We start from the raw sequence: 17500 nt of genomic DNA, 5'->3' as shown, positions 1-17500 counted from the left end.
ATATATAATATATGCTATGAATAATCCAAAAAAGGCTATACTTACTGAAAAAATGGAATTTGTAAAAAATTCATACCAATTCACAGAATAATTCGAGTTTGGATGGAAAAGATTTTGGGATGGGGTTAACCATTTCGATAATATATCAGAATCCATTACTCCTTGATCAAAAGAAATTCCTATTGATCCAACGAACAAAGTAAATAGTACCAATACAAGCAGAGGAAATAGCATGGTATTGTCTGATTCGTGAGGATACATGGAAGTATATTTATTTCCAAAGTAAGTACTAAAGTATCGTATCTTATCATTATCAAAAATTTGATATGTATCTTTTGAAAAAAAGTGGACCTTACTATTCATTGTTGATAAAAGTAAATTTTTATTGACTGTTTTTGGTGCTTCTTTTCCCCATAGAGATATTGAATAGAACGAGTTACTTTTAGTGCTACTGTGATTTTGAAAATAAATGCGCAAATACCCATCAAAGGTAAGTAAATATACCCGAAACATATAAAATGCGGTTAATCCTATTGTGAAATAAGGTATTATTGCAAAAATTGGTGAATATAACCAACTATCATTAAGAATTTCATCTTTGGACCAAAAACAAGCAAGAGGTGGAATACCACAAAGAGAAAGTGTACCTAATAAAAAAGCAGTTCTTGTAATTGGAACATATCTTGTTAAACCACCCATAAGAACCATATTCTGACTTTTTTCTGGTGAATATCCAACAATAGGTTCCATTGAATGAATAATAGATCCAGATCCCAAAAACAATAAAGCTTTAGAATAGGCATGAGTGATCAAATGGAATAAAGCCGCTCGATAAGAACCTATACCTAGAGCTAACATAATATAACCTAATTGAGACATTGTAGAATAAGCTAAACTTCTTTTAATGTCTCTTTGAGCAAGAGAAAAAGTAGCTCCTAATAGTACTGTTATTACACCTATTAAAGAAATGAAATTCATTATATAAGGTATGTCTATGAAAAGAGGAATAAGCCGAGCTACAAGAAAAATTCCTGCTGCTACCATAGTAGCCGCGTGTATAAGGGCCGAGATAGGAGTAGGTCCTTCCATGGCATCAGGTAACCATACGTGGAGGGGGAATTGTGCAGATTTAGAAACTGCACCGACAAATAATAAAGAGGCGCACAAAGTAGCAAATAAGGAGCTGACCCCATTATTATGGATCAAGTTATTAGCTATTTCGAACAAATCCCGAAATTCCAAACTACCTGTTATCCAATAAAGACCTAAGATTCCTAATAATAAACCAAAATCTCCTACACGATTAGTTACAAAAGCTTTTGACAAGCACTTGCGGCAATCGGTCGTGTGAACCAAAACCCTATTAATAAATAGGAACACATTCCCACTAGTTCCCAAAAAATATGAATTTGTATCAAATTAGAACTGGTAACTAATCCCAACATGGAAGTATTGGAAAAACTCATATAAGCAAAAAATCTCAAATATCCTTGGTCGTGAGACATATAATTGTCACTATAAATAAGAATCACGACTCCAACAGTAGTAATTAGTATTGACATAATAGAAGTAAGTGGATCGATCAAATATCCAAACTCTAAGGAAAAATCAATATCTATGGTCCAAGACCATAGATATTGATAAATAAAACTTCCATTTATTTGTTGAATAGACAGATTGGCCGAAAATCCCATAGCTACACTTAACAAAAAAATACTAGGAAAAGCCCATATACGACGAATATTTTTTGTTGCTGTCGGAATAAGTATAAGTCCAAATCCTATTGACATAGTAACTGTAAGTGGAAGAAAAGGTATTATCCATGCATATTGATATGTATGTTCCATAAGAAAACAAACAAATTGAGATTTTTTTTATATTTTATAATTAATAATTGTTTCCGATTCACCAATTCTTATCTCTTTCGAAAAGGATAAACAATAATAATGAAAAAAAAATATAATATATATATATATATATATATTATTTGTTATTTTATGTTAAATGTTAAATTATGTTAAATGTTGAAAGTTAAAAAAAAACTATTATTCACAGAATAAAGTATAGATAATGATTAAAAAAAGGATCTATTCCGAACAATACATGTCTTTCACATACAACGATAAATAAAAATGAGTAACCCTTTTTTGAATGGCAGTTCCAAAAAAATGTATTTCTATGTCAAAAAAACATATTCGTAGGAATATTTGGAAGAAAAAAGGATATTTAACTGCAGCAAAAGCTTTTTCTTTAGCGAAATCGGTTTCTACCGGACATTCAAAAAGTTTTTTTGTGCGACAAACAAATAATAAAGTCTTGGGATAATCGGAATTGACATAGCCCGAAGAACTGAAAATTTTTTAAGATGAACGATTCACATTAATTAATGTATTGAACTACTCAATATTAGTTATAACTAGCTGCGGTATGTAGAATAAGAGTTTTCTGTATATTGGGTTCTTATTCTTATTAAGTTAAGAATAGTATTTTTCCCTATCCATTAACTATTCACAATAGAAAATCTTAATCCTATTTTTCTATTGTGAATAGTACAATTGCCATAGAAATTTAAACTCTTTTTTTATATGCCTAGCCTAAAACTTAATTGGTTTGGTAAATGTTACCTTATTTATATACATATACACAATGAAGAGTATTAATACTTAATGATACTAAAGTATCGGAATCGTTAGAAAAATTCCAAATGGATTTAGTGATGAAATTGTAATACATATGAGATCTTAGTTATTTGATTTTTTTTTTCAATAAAAAAATCAATGTTTTTCATTTTGAATCCGATTTCATCGGATTCAAAATGAAAAACAAATCATCAAAAAAAATAGAAAGAAAAAGGACAATTCTTAATTCTATACCTCGACTGAGAACAAAACTATCGAAATTTCAACTGTATCGGGGAACTTAGTTTATAGTACGTGAAAGTTGATTGTTAAAACTGAACCTAGGACGATACTAACTAAGGATTATTTTATTGAATGAAGATTCAAATATGAATTTAAACGAGTTTTTTTTCATCGATTCTAATGTTTCCTAGACTATATTGAATCCTTGATTCTTGACGATTCAACATGAATTGGATATTATTATTTCAAGTAAGCCGCCATGGTGAAATCGGTAGACACGCTGCTCTTAGGAAGCAGTGCTAGAGCATCTCGGTTCGAGTCCGAGTGGCGGCATCCTCTAAAAGAGGCGCAATGTATCCTATAATGTATTTAATTCCCGATTTCAATCCTGTAATGTAATAGGAGGCACTTTTTCTATGATATTTGTAGCTTTAGAGCATATATTAACTCATATCTCTTTTTCGATCATTTCAATTGTAATTACGATTCATTTCATGAACTTATTAGTCTACGAAATCGTAGGATTACGTGATTCATCGGAAAAAGGGATGATAGTCACCTTTTTCTCTATAACAGGATTATTAATTTCTCGTTGGATTTCTTCGGGACATTTTCCGTTAAGTAATTTATACGAGTCATTAATCTTCCTTTCATGTAGTTTATTTATTATTCATATAATTTCCAAGAAATCGAACCATAAAAATAATTTAAGCATAATAACTACCCCAAGTACTATTTTTACTCAAGGTTTCGCTACGTCGGGTCTTTCAACTGAAATGCATCAATCCGCAATATTAGTACCTGCTCTACAATCTCAGTGGTTAATGATGCACGTAAGTATGATGTTATTGAGCTATGCAGCTCTTTTATGCGGATCGTTATTATCAATTGCTCTTCTAATCATTACATTTCGAAACAACATACATTTTTTTTGTAAAAGAAAAAATTTCTTAATTAGACCATTTTTCTTTGGTGAGATTAAATACTTGAATGAAAAAAGAAGAAGGGTTTTTAAAATTAAAAACCCTTCTTCTTTTTCATTTCGAAATTATTACAAATATCAATTGACTCAGCATTTGGATTATTGGAGTTATCGTATGATTAGTTTAGGGTTTACTTTTTTAACCATAGGCATTCTATGTGGAGCAGTATGGGCCAATGAAGCATGGGGATCTTATTGGAGTTGGGATCCGAAGGAAACTTGGGCATTTATTACTTGGACCGTATTCGCGATTTATTTACATACTAGAACAAATCAAAGTTTACAAGGTACGAATTCGGCACTTATAGCTTCTATAGGATTTTTTATAATTTGGATATGCTATTTTGGGGTCAATCTATTAGGAATAGGTTTACATAGTTATGGTTCATTCACATTAACATCTAATTGAATAAGCTACATGAAAAATACATAAGAATATCGTCCCATATATAACGAAAGTTTGCTTGTTCGAGTTTTTGTTTTGACAGGTTGTCAAAACAAAAACTCGAAATGCATCTCATTACAATTCTAATTCACTTTATTTTTTTGCATTGTACAGCGAACGATTTTAAAAAAATTTTTAAATTAAAGAATTATAAGACTTTTTGTCTCATTAATGAAACACTATCTATAAAAGTAATTAGATAGGATAGCTTGTACCCTGTCAACTGATAACGAGAGAACGAAATCAGGATAAATACCAATCCCTATTATGGGTAGAAAGATACAAATTGAAACAAATAGTTCTCGTGGTCCAGAATCAAAAAAATTAGAGTGTGGAACATTGAATAGTTTGTATCCATAGAACATCTGACGTGACATAGATAATAAATAAATAGGAGTTAATATCACTCCAATTGCCATTACAAAAGTAATTAGTATTTTTGGTATTAAAAGATATTTTGGACTAGTAATTATTCCAAAAAATACTACTGATTCCGCAACAAAACCACTCATTCCTGGCAATGCAAGAGAAGCCATCGAGAAACTACTGAACATGGTAAATATTTTTGGCATTGGGATGGATATCCCTCCCATTTCGTCGAGATAAACAAGACGTATTCTATCACAACTCGTTCCCGCCAAGAAAAAAAGTGCAGCACCAATAAATCCATGAGAGAGTATTTGTAAAATGGCTCCATTGAGTCCCATGTCGGTTATAGAACCAATTCCTATAATTGTAAAACCCATGTGAGATACAGAGGAATAGGCTATTCTCTTTTTAAAATTGCGTTGACCGAGAGAAATTAAAGCTGCATAGATTATTTGCATCGTTCCAACTATTACCAACCAGGGAGAAAATATAGAATGAGCGTGGGGTAATAATTCCATATTGATCCGAATCAATCCGTATGCTCCCATTTTTAATAAGATTCCAGCTAGAAGCATACATGTACTGTAATGTGCTTCTCCATGGGTATTTGGTAACCATGTATGCAGGGGTATAATCGGCGATTTGACAGCATAAGCAATAAAGAAACCAAAATATAATATTATTTCCAATGCCACAGGATATGATTGATTAGCTAATCTTTCAAAATCTAATGTTGGTTCATTGGAACCATATAAACCCATACCTAGAACTCCTATTAAGAGAAAAATAGAACCCCCTGCCGTGTACAAAATAAACTTTGTAGCCGAGTAGAGACGTTTTTTTCCTCCCCACATGGATAAAAGTAAGTAAACAGGAATTAATTCTAACTCCCACATGATGAAAAAAAGTAAAAGGTCTCGAGAAGAAAATGATCCTATTTGACCGCTGTACATTGCTAACATCAGGAAATAGAACAATTGCGAATTTCGCGTAACTGGCCAAGCTGCTAAAGTAGCTAAAGTAGTGATAAATCCTGTCAGTAAAATGGGTCCTATGGAAAGTCCATCGATTCCCAGTCTCCAGTGAAAATCAAAAATATCTATCCATTTATAATCTTCTTCCAATTGGATTAATGGATCGTCCAATTGGAAATGATAACAGAATGCATAGGTTGTTAGAAGGAGTTCTAATAAGCATATACAAATAGTATACCATCTAAACATCTTATTTCCTTTATGAGGAAAAAAGAAAATTGAAGAACCCGCGAATATCGGCAAAACTACAAGTATTGTTAACCAAGGAAAATAACTCGTGATAAAGACAAGATATGTTTTGACCAGAAAAACCCGTGCTCGAAATAATAAATTTTATCGAGCACGGGTTTTTGTCGGTAAAGAGGAATCAAATGATTCAAGTGGAGTTTTTTGTAACGTATCAATAAGATAGACCCATGCTGCGAGTTGTTTCATCACATAAATAAACACGGACACTCAAAAAATCTGTTGGGCAGGCGGATTCACATCTCTTACAACCTACACAGTCTTCGGTTCTTGGTGCGGAAGCAATTTGCTTAGCTTTACATCCGTCCCAAGGTATCATTTCCAATACATCTGTGGGGCAGGCTCGTACACATTGAGTACACCCTATACATGTATCATAAATTTTTACTGAATGTGACATTGGATCTATAAATTCCAGTTTTGAGCATAAAAAATTTTCGATCTGGTAAAATTAGTAGTAAATGAATCATACATTTATATTGTAGACACCAGACGAAGCGGTGGTTTATCAAAATTTTAAGAATCAATATATTTCTAAACCTGTTCATGAGAAAAGTCCAAGAGACTTTGATTTCTCTTTCAACAACCATGATCATGCGAGTTGCACATGTGAATTCAAATTGACCAACAAATTGGTCAATATTTCAATATTAATTCAAAGTATTTATTCAATATGAAAATATTTATTATTCAATAGTAAATTAATTCAATACTAAAAATATATATATATTTTATATTTATATTTTATTTATATTTATATTTTATATATTTATAATAATATAATAATAAAAATCAAAATAATAAAATTATAATAATAATAAATAAGTATATTAATTATTATATAAGTATATTAATTATTATTTAATTATTATATTATATAATAATTAAATAATTATAATAAATAATATGATAATTATAATAAAAATATAATAAAAAAATTAATAATAACATATTAATTCTAATAAAAACGTATTAATTCTAATAAAATTAGATTAGAATAAATTGATATTATATTAATAATATTATATTAAAAATATCAATTTATAAATAAATTGATATTTTTAATATAATATCTAATAGATTAATATTCTATGTGATATTATGTATCTTATGATCATAACTAATTATTCAACAAATTCGATTGATTGATACGAGTTGATTTTCTGTTACGATGGATTGATGAAACAATAGCTAGCCCAATAGCCGCTTCAGCAGCCGCAACAGCTATAACAAAGATTGAGAAAATGTCGCCTTTTAATTGGCGACTATCAAATATATCAGAAAATGTTACGAGATTGATATTAACCGAATTGAGTATAAGCTCAAGACACATAAGTGCTCTAACCATCTTTCGACTTGTGATCAATCCATAGATACCGATAGAGAATAAATAGACACTCAAAAAAAGTACATGCTCGAACATCATTGACTAACTCCTTATCAATCTCGATTCATTTTAATATGAACAACAATTCAACCGATTCGATTGATTAGAATAGAACGATTACAGAATAAAAGAAGGTATTGGCAATAGATAGGTTTAATTAAAAACCTTATAAAAACCTTAAACCTTTCCATTTATTTTATTTATTTAGAATTTATAAATCTTAGAATTTAAATCTTAGAATTTAATTCTAAGTATTTGTTATTGACGAGCCATAGTAATTGCACCTATCAAGGAAACTAAAAGAATTATGGAAATGAGTTCAAACGGAAGATAAAAATCTGTTGATAAATGAATACCAATTTGTTGAATGTTACTTATTAGGTCCTGTTCCATAATCTGGCTTGATCTTGTAGTCCAAAAAATTCCGTACCATGACGTATCTGGGATAATAGTAATTAGTGAAAAAAGAATACTTGTACAAACCAGTGAAGTGACCCCATCTCCAATGGTCCAAAAATAGGAATCATTGGAATATTCTGAACCATTCATGAACATTACAGCAAATATGATTAAGACATTTATAGCTCCAACATAAATAAGGAGCTGTGCGGCAGCTACAAAATAGGAATTCGATAGAATATAGAATAAGGATATACAAACAAGAACCAATCCCAACGAAAAGGCAGAAAAAATGGGATTGGTAAGTAATACTACTCCCAGACCTCCTAATATAAGAACTGATCCAAAAAATACTACAAGAATATCATGTATTGGTCCAGGTAAATCCATTATTAAAATAATAAATTAATAAATAAGTCGAAATATTTCATGACCTTACTGAATGGTCCAGGAAAGGAAAAGGGGTTGCCCCATTTTTTTCTTGTATATGATACATTCCTAATTGAATTAAAACTTTTTTTTTTATATCTATTAATGTAGATATAGATAAAATTATCGAGAAAAGAGTAATGGGGATTGTATATTTCGAAATCATCACGAAAAATATATTCTCAGTTTAAATCAAAGAATAATTCTCAACAATCAATAATTATTAGTTATTATTTGTAGTTACTGACCAAACAAAATAAAAAAAGCTTGGGTCTTTTATATCAAAACAAAATTTTAGTAATTGGTAATCGTTCTTGAATCAAAGGGTTTATCTTTGTCTATTTTGATTTGAGTCGAATTCATAACTGTTTGAATTGTATAATCTCCAATTATTGACATTGGTAACCGACCCAAAGCAATTTGATTATAATTCAATTCGTGACGATCAGAAGTGGAAAGTTCATATTCTTCAGTCATTGATAAACAGTTTGTTGGACAATACTCGACACAATTACCACAAAATATACAGACCCCAAAATCAATACTATAATTAAGCAATTGTTTTTTTTAATATCTCTTTCAAATCTCCAATCTACAACGGGTAGATCTATCGGGCATACACGAACACATACTTCACAAGCAATACATTTATCAAATTCAAAGTGGATTCGACCACGGAAACGCTCTGATGTGATCGATTTTTCATAAGGATATTGAATAGTTATAGGTAAACGATTTGTGTGGGATAAGGTAATTACGAAACTTTGACCAATATACCTTGCAGCTCGTATTGTTTGTTGACTATAATTCATGAACCCAGTCACCATAGAGAACATATTGTAAATATCCAGGAATAAATTGATGTTTCTTTCTCTTGTTTGAAAGAGGTTATGAATCTGGAATATCGTTATCGTATTTTCTTATTTATAGTGAAACAAGTTGGGAAGAAGTTGTCAATAATAGATTACCTAAAGAAATAGGTAAAAGAAATTTCCATCCAAGATTTAATAGCTGGTCCATTCTTATCCTAGGCAAAGTCCACCTTGTTGTGATAGGAATGAACAGAAACAAATAAGCTTTAGCTAATGTAATAAAGATACCAACTGTAATTCCAAAAACTCCGGCCATTTTATTTATTCCGAAAAGTTCAGGAATAGATATGTACGGAATAGAAAAATTCCACCCACCTAAGTAAAGAACTGTTACAAATAATGAAGAAAGTAATAGATTTAGGTAAGAAGCAATATAAAATAAACCGAATTTGATACCTGAATATTCGGTTTGATAACCTGCTACTAATTCCTCCTCTGCTTCCGGTAAATCAAATGGCAATCTCTCACATTCGGCTAGAGAAGAAATTAGAAAAACAATAAACCCTATAGGTTGACGCCACAGATTCCACCCCCAAAAACCATATTTTGACTGTGCTTCAACTATATCAACTGTACTTGAACTATTAGATAATCATAGTCGATAATAACATCACTGTTCCCATCGCTATTACAAAACCGTACATGAAACTTCAGCTTCATACGGCTCCTCTATGGCCACAAATAAATGTAAGGACTGGTTCGGTATTTTCACCCTCTTTGGAGGATAGATCGAATAAAGATACGTCGGAGAGTCCCAGTCCCAAATTAGACCAATGGAATTCTGTCCGCTAGAATAAGAAAAAGTGCTTCCGAATTGATCTCATCCTTATAATGATAATTTTTCTTTGTTCGGTAATAACTTAATCTTTCAATAAAATATTCGTTATCAATATATATATGCATTAGTTCATGAATAATGATAAGAATTCCGTATGTATGAATACGGATATAGGAAAGAAAGAATAAATAAAGATCTTTTTTTATTTTATAAAAATTTTTATTCATTCATTCGATTATTGCATTCCATTTCTTTTGTTCCTCTTCTTCTGTCTCAGAAGAAGGTATTTAGAAAAAAATAAAGGATTAATTCGTTCTTGATAGTCATTTCTTTAATCAGTGAATAGGAGCATACTCGAGATCGGAATCGTAGGGAGATACTTCTTGATCATTTCTACCAACTTAAAGCCCTTATTATGATTCGTTTTATGCAGAAATATCTCTTTTTTTGATACCTTACATTATCCCCATTACTAATCCTTTGTGTACCTTGGTGTTCCTAACTGTCCACCGATTTTTGATTGATCCCCGGTATGTTAATACATACAAGGCAGTAGTGGAAACTCCACACAGTTGATCTTTTGCACCCGCTTCAAGATATGATGACTAATCAAAGAATCTCAATCTTGGGGTAAACAGTTTACGCTGCTTATGTTTACTTTAATTTCATTCTTGTACATAGGGAATGAGATTTTCTCTTCTTACTGCAAATTTATAAGCTGTTTTGTTCACTCATATAACTATCTGGTTTAACTCATCGATGAATAAAAAAAATATCTATTCAATACATTCAACCTCTTTTCTTTATTTATTTCTAGGAAAGAGGTAAAAGTTCATGTTCCAACGAATCACACGTAGAGATATTGATAACACACATAGAGTTAATGGTATTTCATAACTAATAGATTGAGCAGCAGCTCGTAAACCACCTGAAAAAGAATATTTATTATTCGATCCATATCCTGACATAAGAAGCCCAATAGGGGCGATACTTGAAATGGTGATCCATAAAAAAACACCTATACTGAGATCACCTAAAACAAGGCGGTATCCAAAAGGAATTACTAAATAACTTAGTAGAATTGATATGACCGCTATAGACGGTCCGACACTAAACAAACGAATATCTCCTCTAGATGGGAATAGGTCCTCCTTAAAAAGTAATTTAGTCCCATCCGCTAGAGCTTGAAGAATTCCCAACGGACCAGCATATTCAGGCCCAATACGTTGTTGTATCGTTGCAGATATTTCTCTTTCTAACCACACAATTACTAGTACCCCTATTATGATTCCAAATATAAGGGTAAAAATGGATACAAACATCCATATGAATCCATAGATTTCTTTTATGGATTCCGATGTAGAAAAAGAATTGATAGCTTGTACTTCTGTCGTATCAATTATCATTTCAACGATCAACTTCTCCCATAATGATATCTATACTACCTAGTATCGTCATGATATCAGCCAATTTCATTCTTTTAACTAGCTGAGGAAGAATTTGCAAATTGATGAAACCGGGTGGACGAATTTTCCATCTCCAGGGGAAAATGCTATTATCCCCTATCAAATAAATTCCTAATTCTCCTTTTGGGGCTTCTACTCTGACATAAAGTTCTTGTTTCGACAATTCAAAATTGGGTGAAGGTTTTTTACTAATAAATCTATATTCAAAATCATTCCATTCGGAATTTTTTGCTCTATCAAAGCGTCGGACTTCTAAATTCTCATAGGGACCTCCAGGAATTCCTTCTAGAGCCTGTTGAATAATTTTTATAGATTCCCCCATTTCACCTATTCGTACTAAATAACGAGCTAATGAATCTCCTTCTTTTTGCCATTGGACTTCCCAATCGAATTCATTGTAACACTCATAATGATCAACCTTACGAAGATCCCATTGGATTCCAGAAGCTCGTAACATTGGTCCTGATAAACCCCAATTTATTGCTTCCTCTCCACCAATAATGCCCACTCTTTCAACTCGTTCCAAAAAAATGGGATTCCGTGTAATAAGTTTTTGATATTCAACAACTCCTGTTAAAGAATAATTGCAGAAATCCAAACATTTATCTATCCAGCCATGAGGTAGATCAGCAGCTACTCCTCCGATGCGGAAATAATTATGCATCATTCGCATACCTGTGGCGGCTTCGAATAGGTCATATAACAATTCTCTCTCTCTGAAAATATAGAAAAAAGGAGTCTGTGCACCGATATCTGCCATAAAAGGTCCAAGCCATAACAAATGAGAAGCTATACGACTCAGCTCCAGCATAATTACTCTGATATAACTGGCTCTCTGAGGTACTTGAACATTTTCCAATTGTTCTGGTGCATTTACCGTTATTGCCTCTGTGAACATAGTAGCTAAATAATCCCAACGTGTTACATAAGGAAGATATTGTATAATTGTTCGGTTTTCTGCTATTTTTTCCATTCCTCTGTGTAAATATCCCAATATGGGTTCGCAATCAATAACATCTTCACCATCGAGAGTAACGATCAGTCGAAGAACACCATGCATTGATGGGTGGTGAGGGCCCATATTGACTATCATGAGATCTTTTCTTGTAGCCGGTATAGTCATATTTTTTCTTCCTTAATTCATTATTCCACGAATTCCTCAAAACGAGGTTCATCAAAATGAAAAATCTAATAAAATAACTATTAAAAAAAAAATTCAAACGATTAAATTAACGAGTTTTTGGTTCCCGAATATCCAACTGATCCATTAATTTCTTATAACGGACTCTATTTTTCTTTGACAAATAAGCCAGGAGCCGTTGACGTTTTCCCAGAATTATTCGTAGACCTCTTTGGGATAAAAAATCTCTTTTGTGCAATTCCAAATGGGAAGTAAGTCTACGTATCTTACTGGTGAAACTTAATACTTGAAATTCAACAGAACCCTTGTTTTCTTCTTTTTCTTCTTGTGAAATAACTGAGATGAATGAATTTTTGATCATAAAAAAATTTTTCTATCTTTTTTTCTTTCCCATGGATTTATTTTACTTTACCGAATCGATCAGGAAAAATAAAAATAATAATCTTTATGCCAGTTATTTTAATCTAGTACACACCAAAATTTGGATTTTTTCCTTTCTTTTCTATTCTATCCAAATTGAAAATTTGGATAGAATAGAAAAGAAAGAGAAAATACATTTCTACATTCATGGAAGAGAATGATTTCTTTGTACCTAAAAAGATTCTGCCGATTTCGTCCTAGATCCAATTGAGTTGATACGCCATTAAATCCGTGTCATGTACCAGAATGTAATACAGCGTATATGTATATCTTTCGGCTTTCATCTACCGAAAAATATCACAGATATATAGGAAATATACAATTAACAAATTCTGAATCGTGGATACATATATATCCTCGACATACTGAAACGACTGCCGTTATTGGTATTAAACCAATAGCGATTCATACAAGCTAAATCTTCTAATCGGTAATTGGGCCAAAGAAACAATTTGCATTTAATGAATTTATTTGTATCTGTATTAGTATTAAAATGCTTGTCCTCATTCAAAAATTTTCCAGAGTTTCTTATGTTGCTTTTTTCATTGCAAAATACTAGATTTCTATCCACAAAATTCCAATTACGAGAATTAAAACAAATTAGAATTCTCAATTCTCTACGACGTCTAGGAGATAGAATATTTTCAGGAACAAAGAAATCATAATGACTTTTGTCTCCATTCACAAGCATACTGTCGTGTCTTGCAACGGATTTATCAAAATTATTCTTATCAACATATCTTTTTTTTATACATTTTCTGTTAGTTTGGTGCTTAATTTTATCGATCAATGAAATACCTAGGGTTTGATATATAATAAATTTTCCATCCCCTTTTATAGATAAACGAATCGGTTCGACAATCAATATTCCTTTTTTTATCAATTCTCTAAGAGTTGGATCTTTATGAATTAGCATTCCACCCAGATTTATCTCTCCTTTTTGAATCGAGGATATAGCAATTTTACTTGGATTTATCGGTCTAAGTAGGTGACAATATACCTTGATATTATCGATCATTCTTTGATTCAAGGAGTCATTCCATCTTGATTGAAAAAGGAAATATTTTTTCGGGAAGAAATTGAATTCTGTTTCCTTCTTTTTCTTGGATTGTTTTTTCTTTTTACCTTTTTTAATGTCTGATCTCGCGTAATTGTCTTCAACATTTTTTTTTTTTTTTTGTTTTCGTAGATCTGATCCAAGATTTTCTTGTCCCTGTTGTTCGTTTTTCTCTTGGTTGGAATTTTCTAATTTAAGATATTCTTTTTGATTAGGTGATATCTGAAGATTTTTTTTATTTTGATTTATGTTGATGCTTTTATTTTGACTAATATTTTTATAGAAATAAATATTAAAAAGAAGAAATTTGATTGGTATGATCCATGGTTTAATCCTATATGCATCAAAGAGTGGCACAAATTCTGGGAGGAACCGGGGTTCTAGATTTGATATGGTACGATAAACCTTTTCTTGATTCATTCCCATCCAATCAAAAAAAACACTTTTTTGATTGGATGGTTTAATTCCTTGATGAATTGTCTTAGAAAAAATATCTTTTCTAAGATAAATATGGAGAATTCTACAATCAAAATATTTTCTATCCAGATTTTTATGTGTAGCAATAATATATTCCTTTTCTAGATAATTACTAATAGGTATACTTACCAATACATAAAATGATTCGGGTTTCAGTGTATTGAAATTGTATGGAATTTCTTGGTCTCCTTTTACTTGTAATGTTGATTCATAAATATATGAGTCCTTCCTATTCCCATAATTCATATATTTATGTGATAAAAGATAATATCTGTAGTGTTTTTTAAATTTTTCTTTTTGACTCGTCAATGAATCCACTGCCATCGCATAGTAATTTTGCTTCATGTAATGAATTAATTGGTCTTTTTCTTTTTTATGTGAATCAAATTTAATTGAGTTTTTATTTTGAATCATAGAACGTTGGTTGATTCTATTTCGCCATTTTTGAGGTACTAATCGAGACCATTTTGTCTGAGATAAATTGTATTGATAATGGCCCTTTAACCAGTTTTTCCATTCATTTTTTCCAGACTTATAAATTTTCTTTTGCTTTGATTTGGAATCAAATATTCCTCGTGTCATACAATAATCCTTGATTTTATCCTTAATAAAAGAATGGGTCCTGGTATATTGAAGTACAGATCTCAAGTGATACTTGTTAAGTAATTGGGTTTGTGATAATTTGTAAAATACATATGCTTGGGACAAAGAGGATAAATCATAATTATAATAATAATAATAATAAATATTTGAATTATTATTACTGATATTAGTATTAGAAAACGATTTTTTTATAGTCGAAATAAAGTTCATTGTATTTTGATCTCTTTCATCAATTCCTTCTCGATTTGTTTCATCGTTGTAAATCGATTTTGTGATAATTTTTTTTATTGATTCAAGGAAAAGTTGTGCATTGATCCTAAAAATAGTAATCATACGTAGAAAGATATCTATGTATATTTTTTCAATGAATGATTTCATAAAATAATTTAATTTACGTATAAATCGGATCTTTTTTCTTTTAAATATCTGCAAAATATGTTTCTGTGATTCCGATTTTTTATCATCACAAGTTAGAACTATTTTTTTCTTGTCTTTTCTAATTCGTTCTAGTTCTATTTGATTCCTGATTGTGACTGTCCTGTCAGCAAGATCCTTTATTTTTTTTTCTATGAGTGAGTAATTTGCCCAATTCATGGATCGAATTCGAATGGTTGATTTGCGAATAATCTTATTATTTATTTTAGAATCTCTTACATTTTCATTCGGTTTATATACTTTTACCTTCCTCAATCCAAATAAGAAAATGGGGTTTACTTTTTCAAGTTCCTTCATTTTTTGTTTTATAACTAGAACTATTTTGATAACCCATCTTTTTTTTTCTTTAAAAACTTTTAGAACTTTTACTTTTCTAATTTTTTTTTTGAGTTCTTTATAAATAGGTTTAAAAAAAGAAGGTCGTTTTCGGGGAGAACCAAAGGGAACTTCTGCTTCCATTCCCCAAATTGTTAAAAAACAAAAATCTTCTTTTTTTCCTTTTTTTTTCATTGGATCTCTATGATGAGATCGTATTTTAGATCTTCGCCAAGGTTTAAGAAAGAAAGGAAATAGAATCTTTATCTGAATACCGTCTGTTAACCAATTTTTTGGAAATTCCGTTTCCGATAATTGAACACCATTATAGGTGCATTTAACATGTATTTCTCTATCCCATTCCTTCAAATCCTCATACCACTCGGGCGATTGGAATAATAAAATACGGACAATATTTTTAGCTATTATCAATGAAGGCAATACAATGTATTTTCTAAGAAAAGATTGGGTTACTAACATTGAACTTCTTATTACTTGAGCAAATAGAACGTTATCCCAAGTTTCTGAAATTGCTATCCGTTCATTTTCCTCTTTTTTTTTCTCCTCGTTTTTTTTTTTCTTTTCTTTTGTCTCTTCCTCCTCAAAATTGGAAATTTTCAATTCCGGTTCTCTCTCGACCAAATTCCTAAAAATGAGATTCATCATTTCAGAGATATCAAAGAAGAAAAAAAAATGTTTTGTCTATTCGACCCAAAAAAAGGGGGGAATGCGCATTTGCTTGAAACATTTGCCAAATAACTGTTTTACGTCTTTGAGTACGCATGGATCCTTTTATTATATCCCTACGAAAATCCGGTTGTTGCGGGTAGCGTATCAAAGCCACCTCTTCTCTTTGATCACTATCAATATTATTATCCTTATTAGTAATAGAATTGGTATTATTCTCATTATCAGTATAAATTATCACATATTTGGTTTTTCTTGAACGAATTTCACTATCTTCCGTCGATTTTTCCTCATTTTCTTCCTCCTGTTCTTCCAAAACATTGGTCAATTTATATGACCATCGAGAAACTTTTTTACTGATTTCTTCTATTCCAATAGATTCATTTCTAGTTGTTTGATCATTTGGATCAATTGTAATTATATCGAATACAAATTTCAAAGATTTTGCTTGACTTTCTGAATCGATTTTTCTTTGTTCTGCCAATAAAGAAGAGTTTTTCAAACAAAAATTGGGTGTGAATTCAAAAGAAAGTGAAGTTAAGGAATTACCAATATAATTCAAAAATGATTTACCGCCACCAAGCGAATTCTTTTGATGTTCAAATTCTCGGAAATTATTAGGAAGTAGCTCATGGATCTTATTTATCCAAAGACTTTTTATGGAATCTTCCATATAAGGGATAAAATCATTCATGATTGTACGTAAATCCAATTTTTTTATTGCTCCACGGCATGGTCCGCTCAATAAAGGATCATATGTTTTGATCAAGCATTCTTGTTCATTCTCATGATTGCAAAATCTAGTCCTTTTTTCTAGCATATCTAGAGAAAGAAATCCCTTTTCTTTTTTTTCTTTTTCTAGAGCTTTTATTCGACTTATTAATTCATTGCTCAAGTTGTATTTTTTTTGTTCATTGGTATAAACCCAATAATTATACAGGTCTCCATGGGATAATTTTTTTGTCGTGTACAAAGACCGTTCTATCATTTCCGAAAAAGTCGATAAACTAGGTGGATATGTAAAAGATATTTTTTGTTTCCCATTACTTGGACATGTATAAAAAAAATATTGTGACATTTCATTTCGTACAGCATTT

General features: G+C 31.0%; 1 pseudogene across 1 annotated transcript in view; it reads left to right on the top strand.

Annotated features, from left to right (window-relative positions):
- The window catches only part of LOC140854580 (protein TIC 214-like), a 156342-nt pseudogene that overhangs the window by 73432 nt on the left and 65410 nt on the right, over positions 1–17500 (top strand). The window lies entirely within an intron of this gene.

The sequence above is a fragment of the Elaeis guineensis genome, unplaced genomic scaffold, assembly GCF_000442705.2.
Source record: "Elaeis guineensis isolate ETL-2024a unplaced genomic scaffold, EG11 Super_Scaffold_1000265, whole genome shotgun sequence".
Lineage (NCBI taxonomy): Eukaryota > Viridiplantae > Streptophyta > Magnoliopsida > Arecales > Arecaceae > Elaeis > Elaeis guineensis.
Note: the sequence above shows the minus strand (reverse complement) of the source record. Positions and strands in the feature narration are given on the sequence as shown.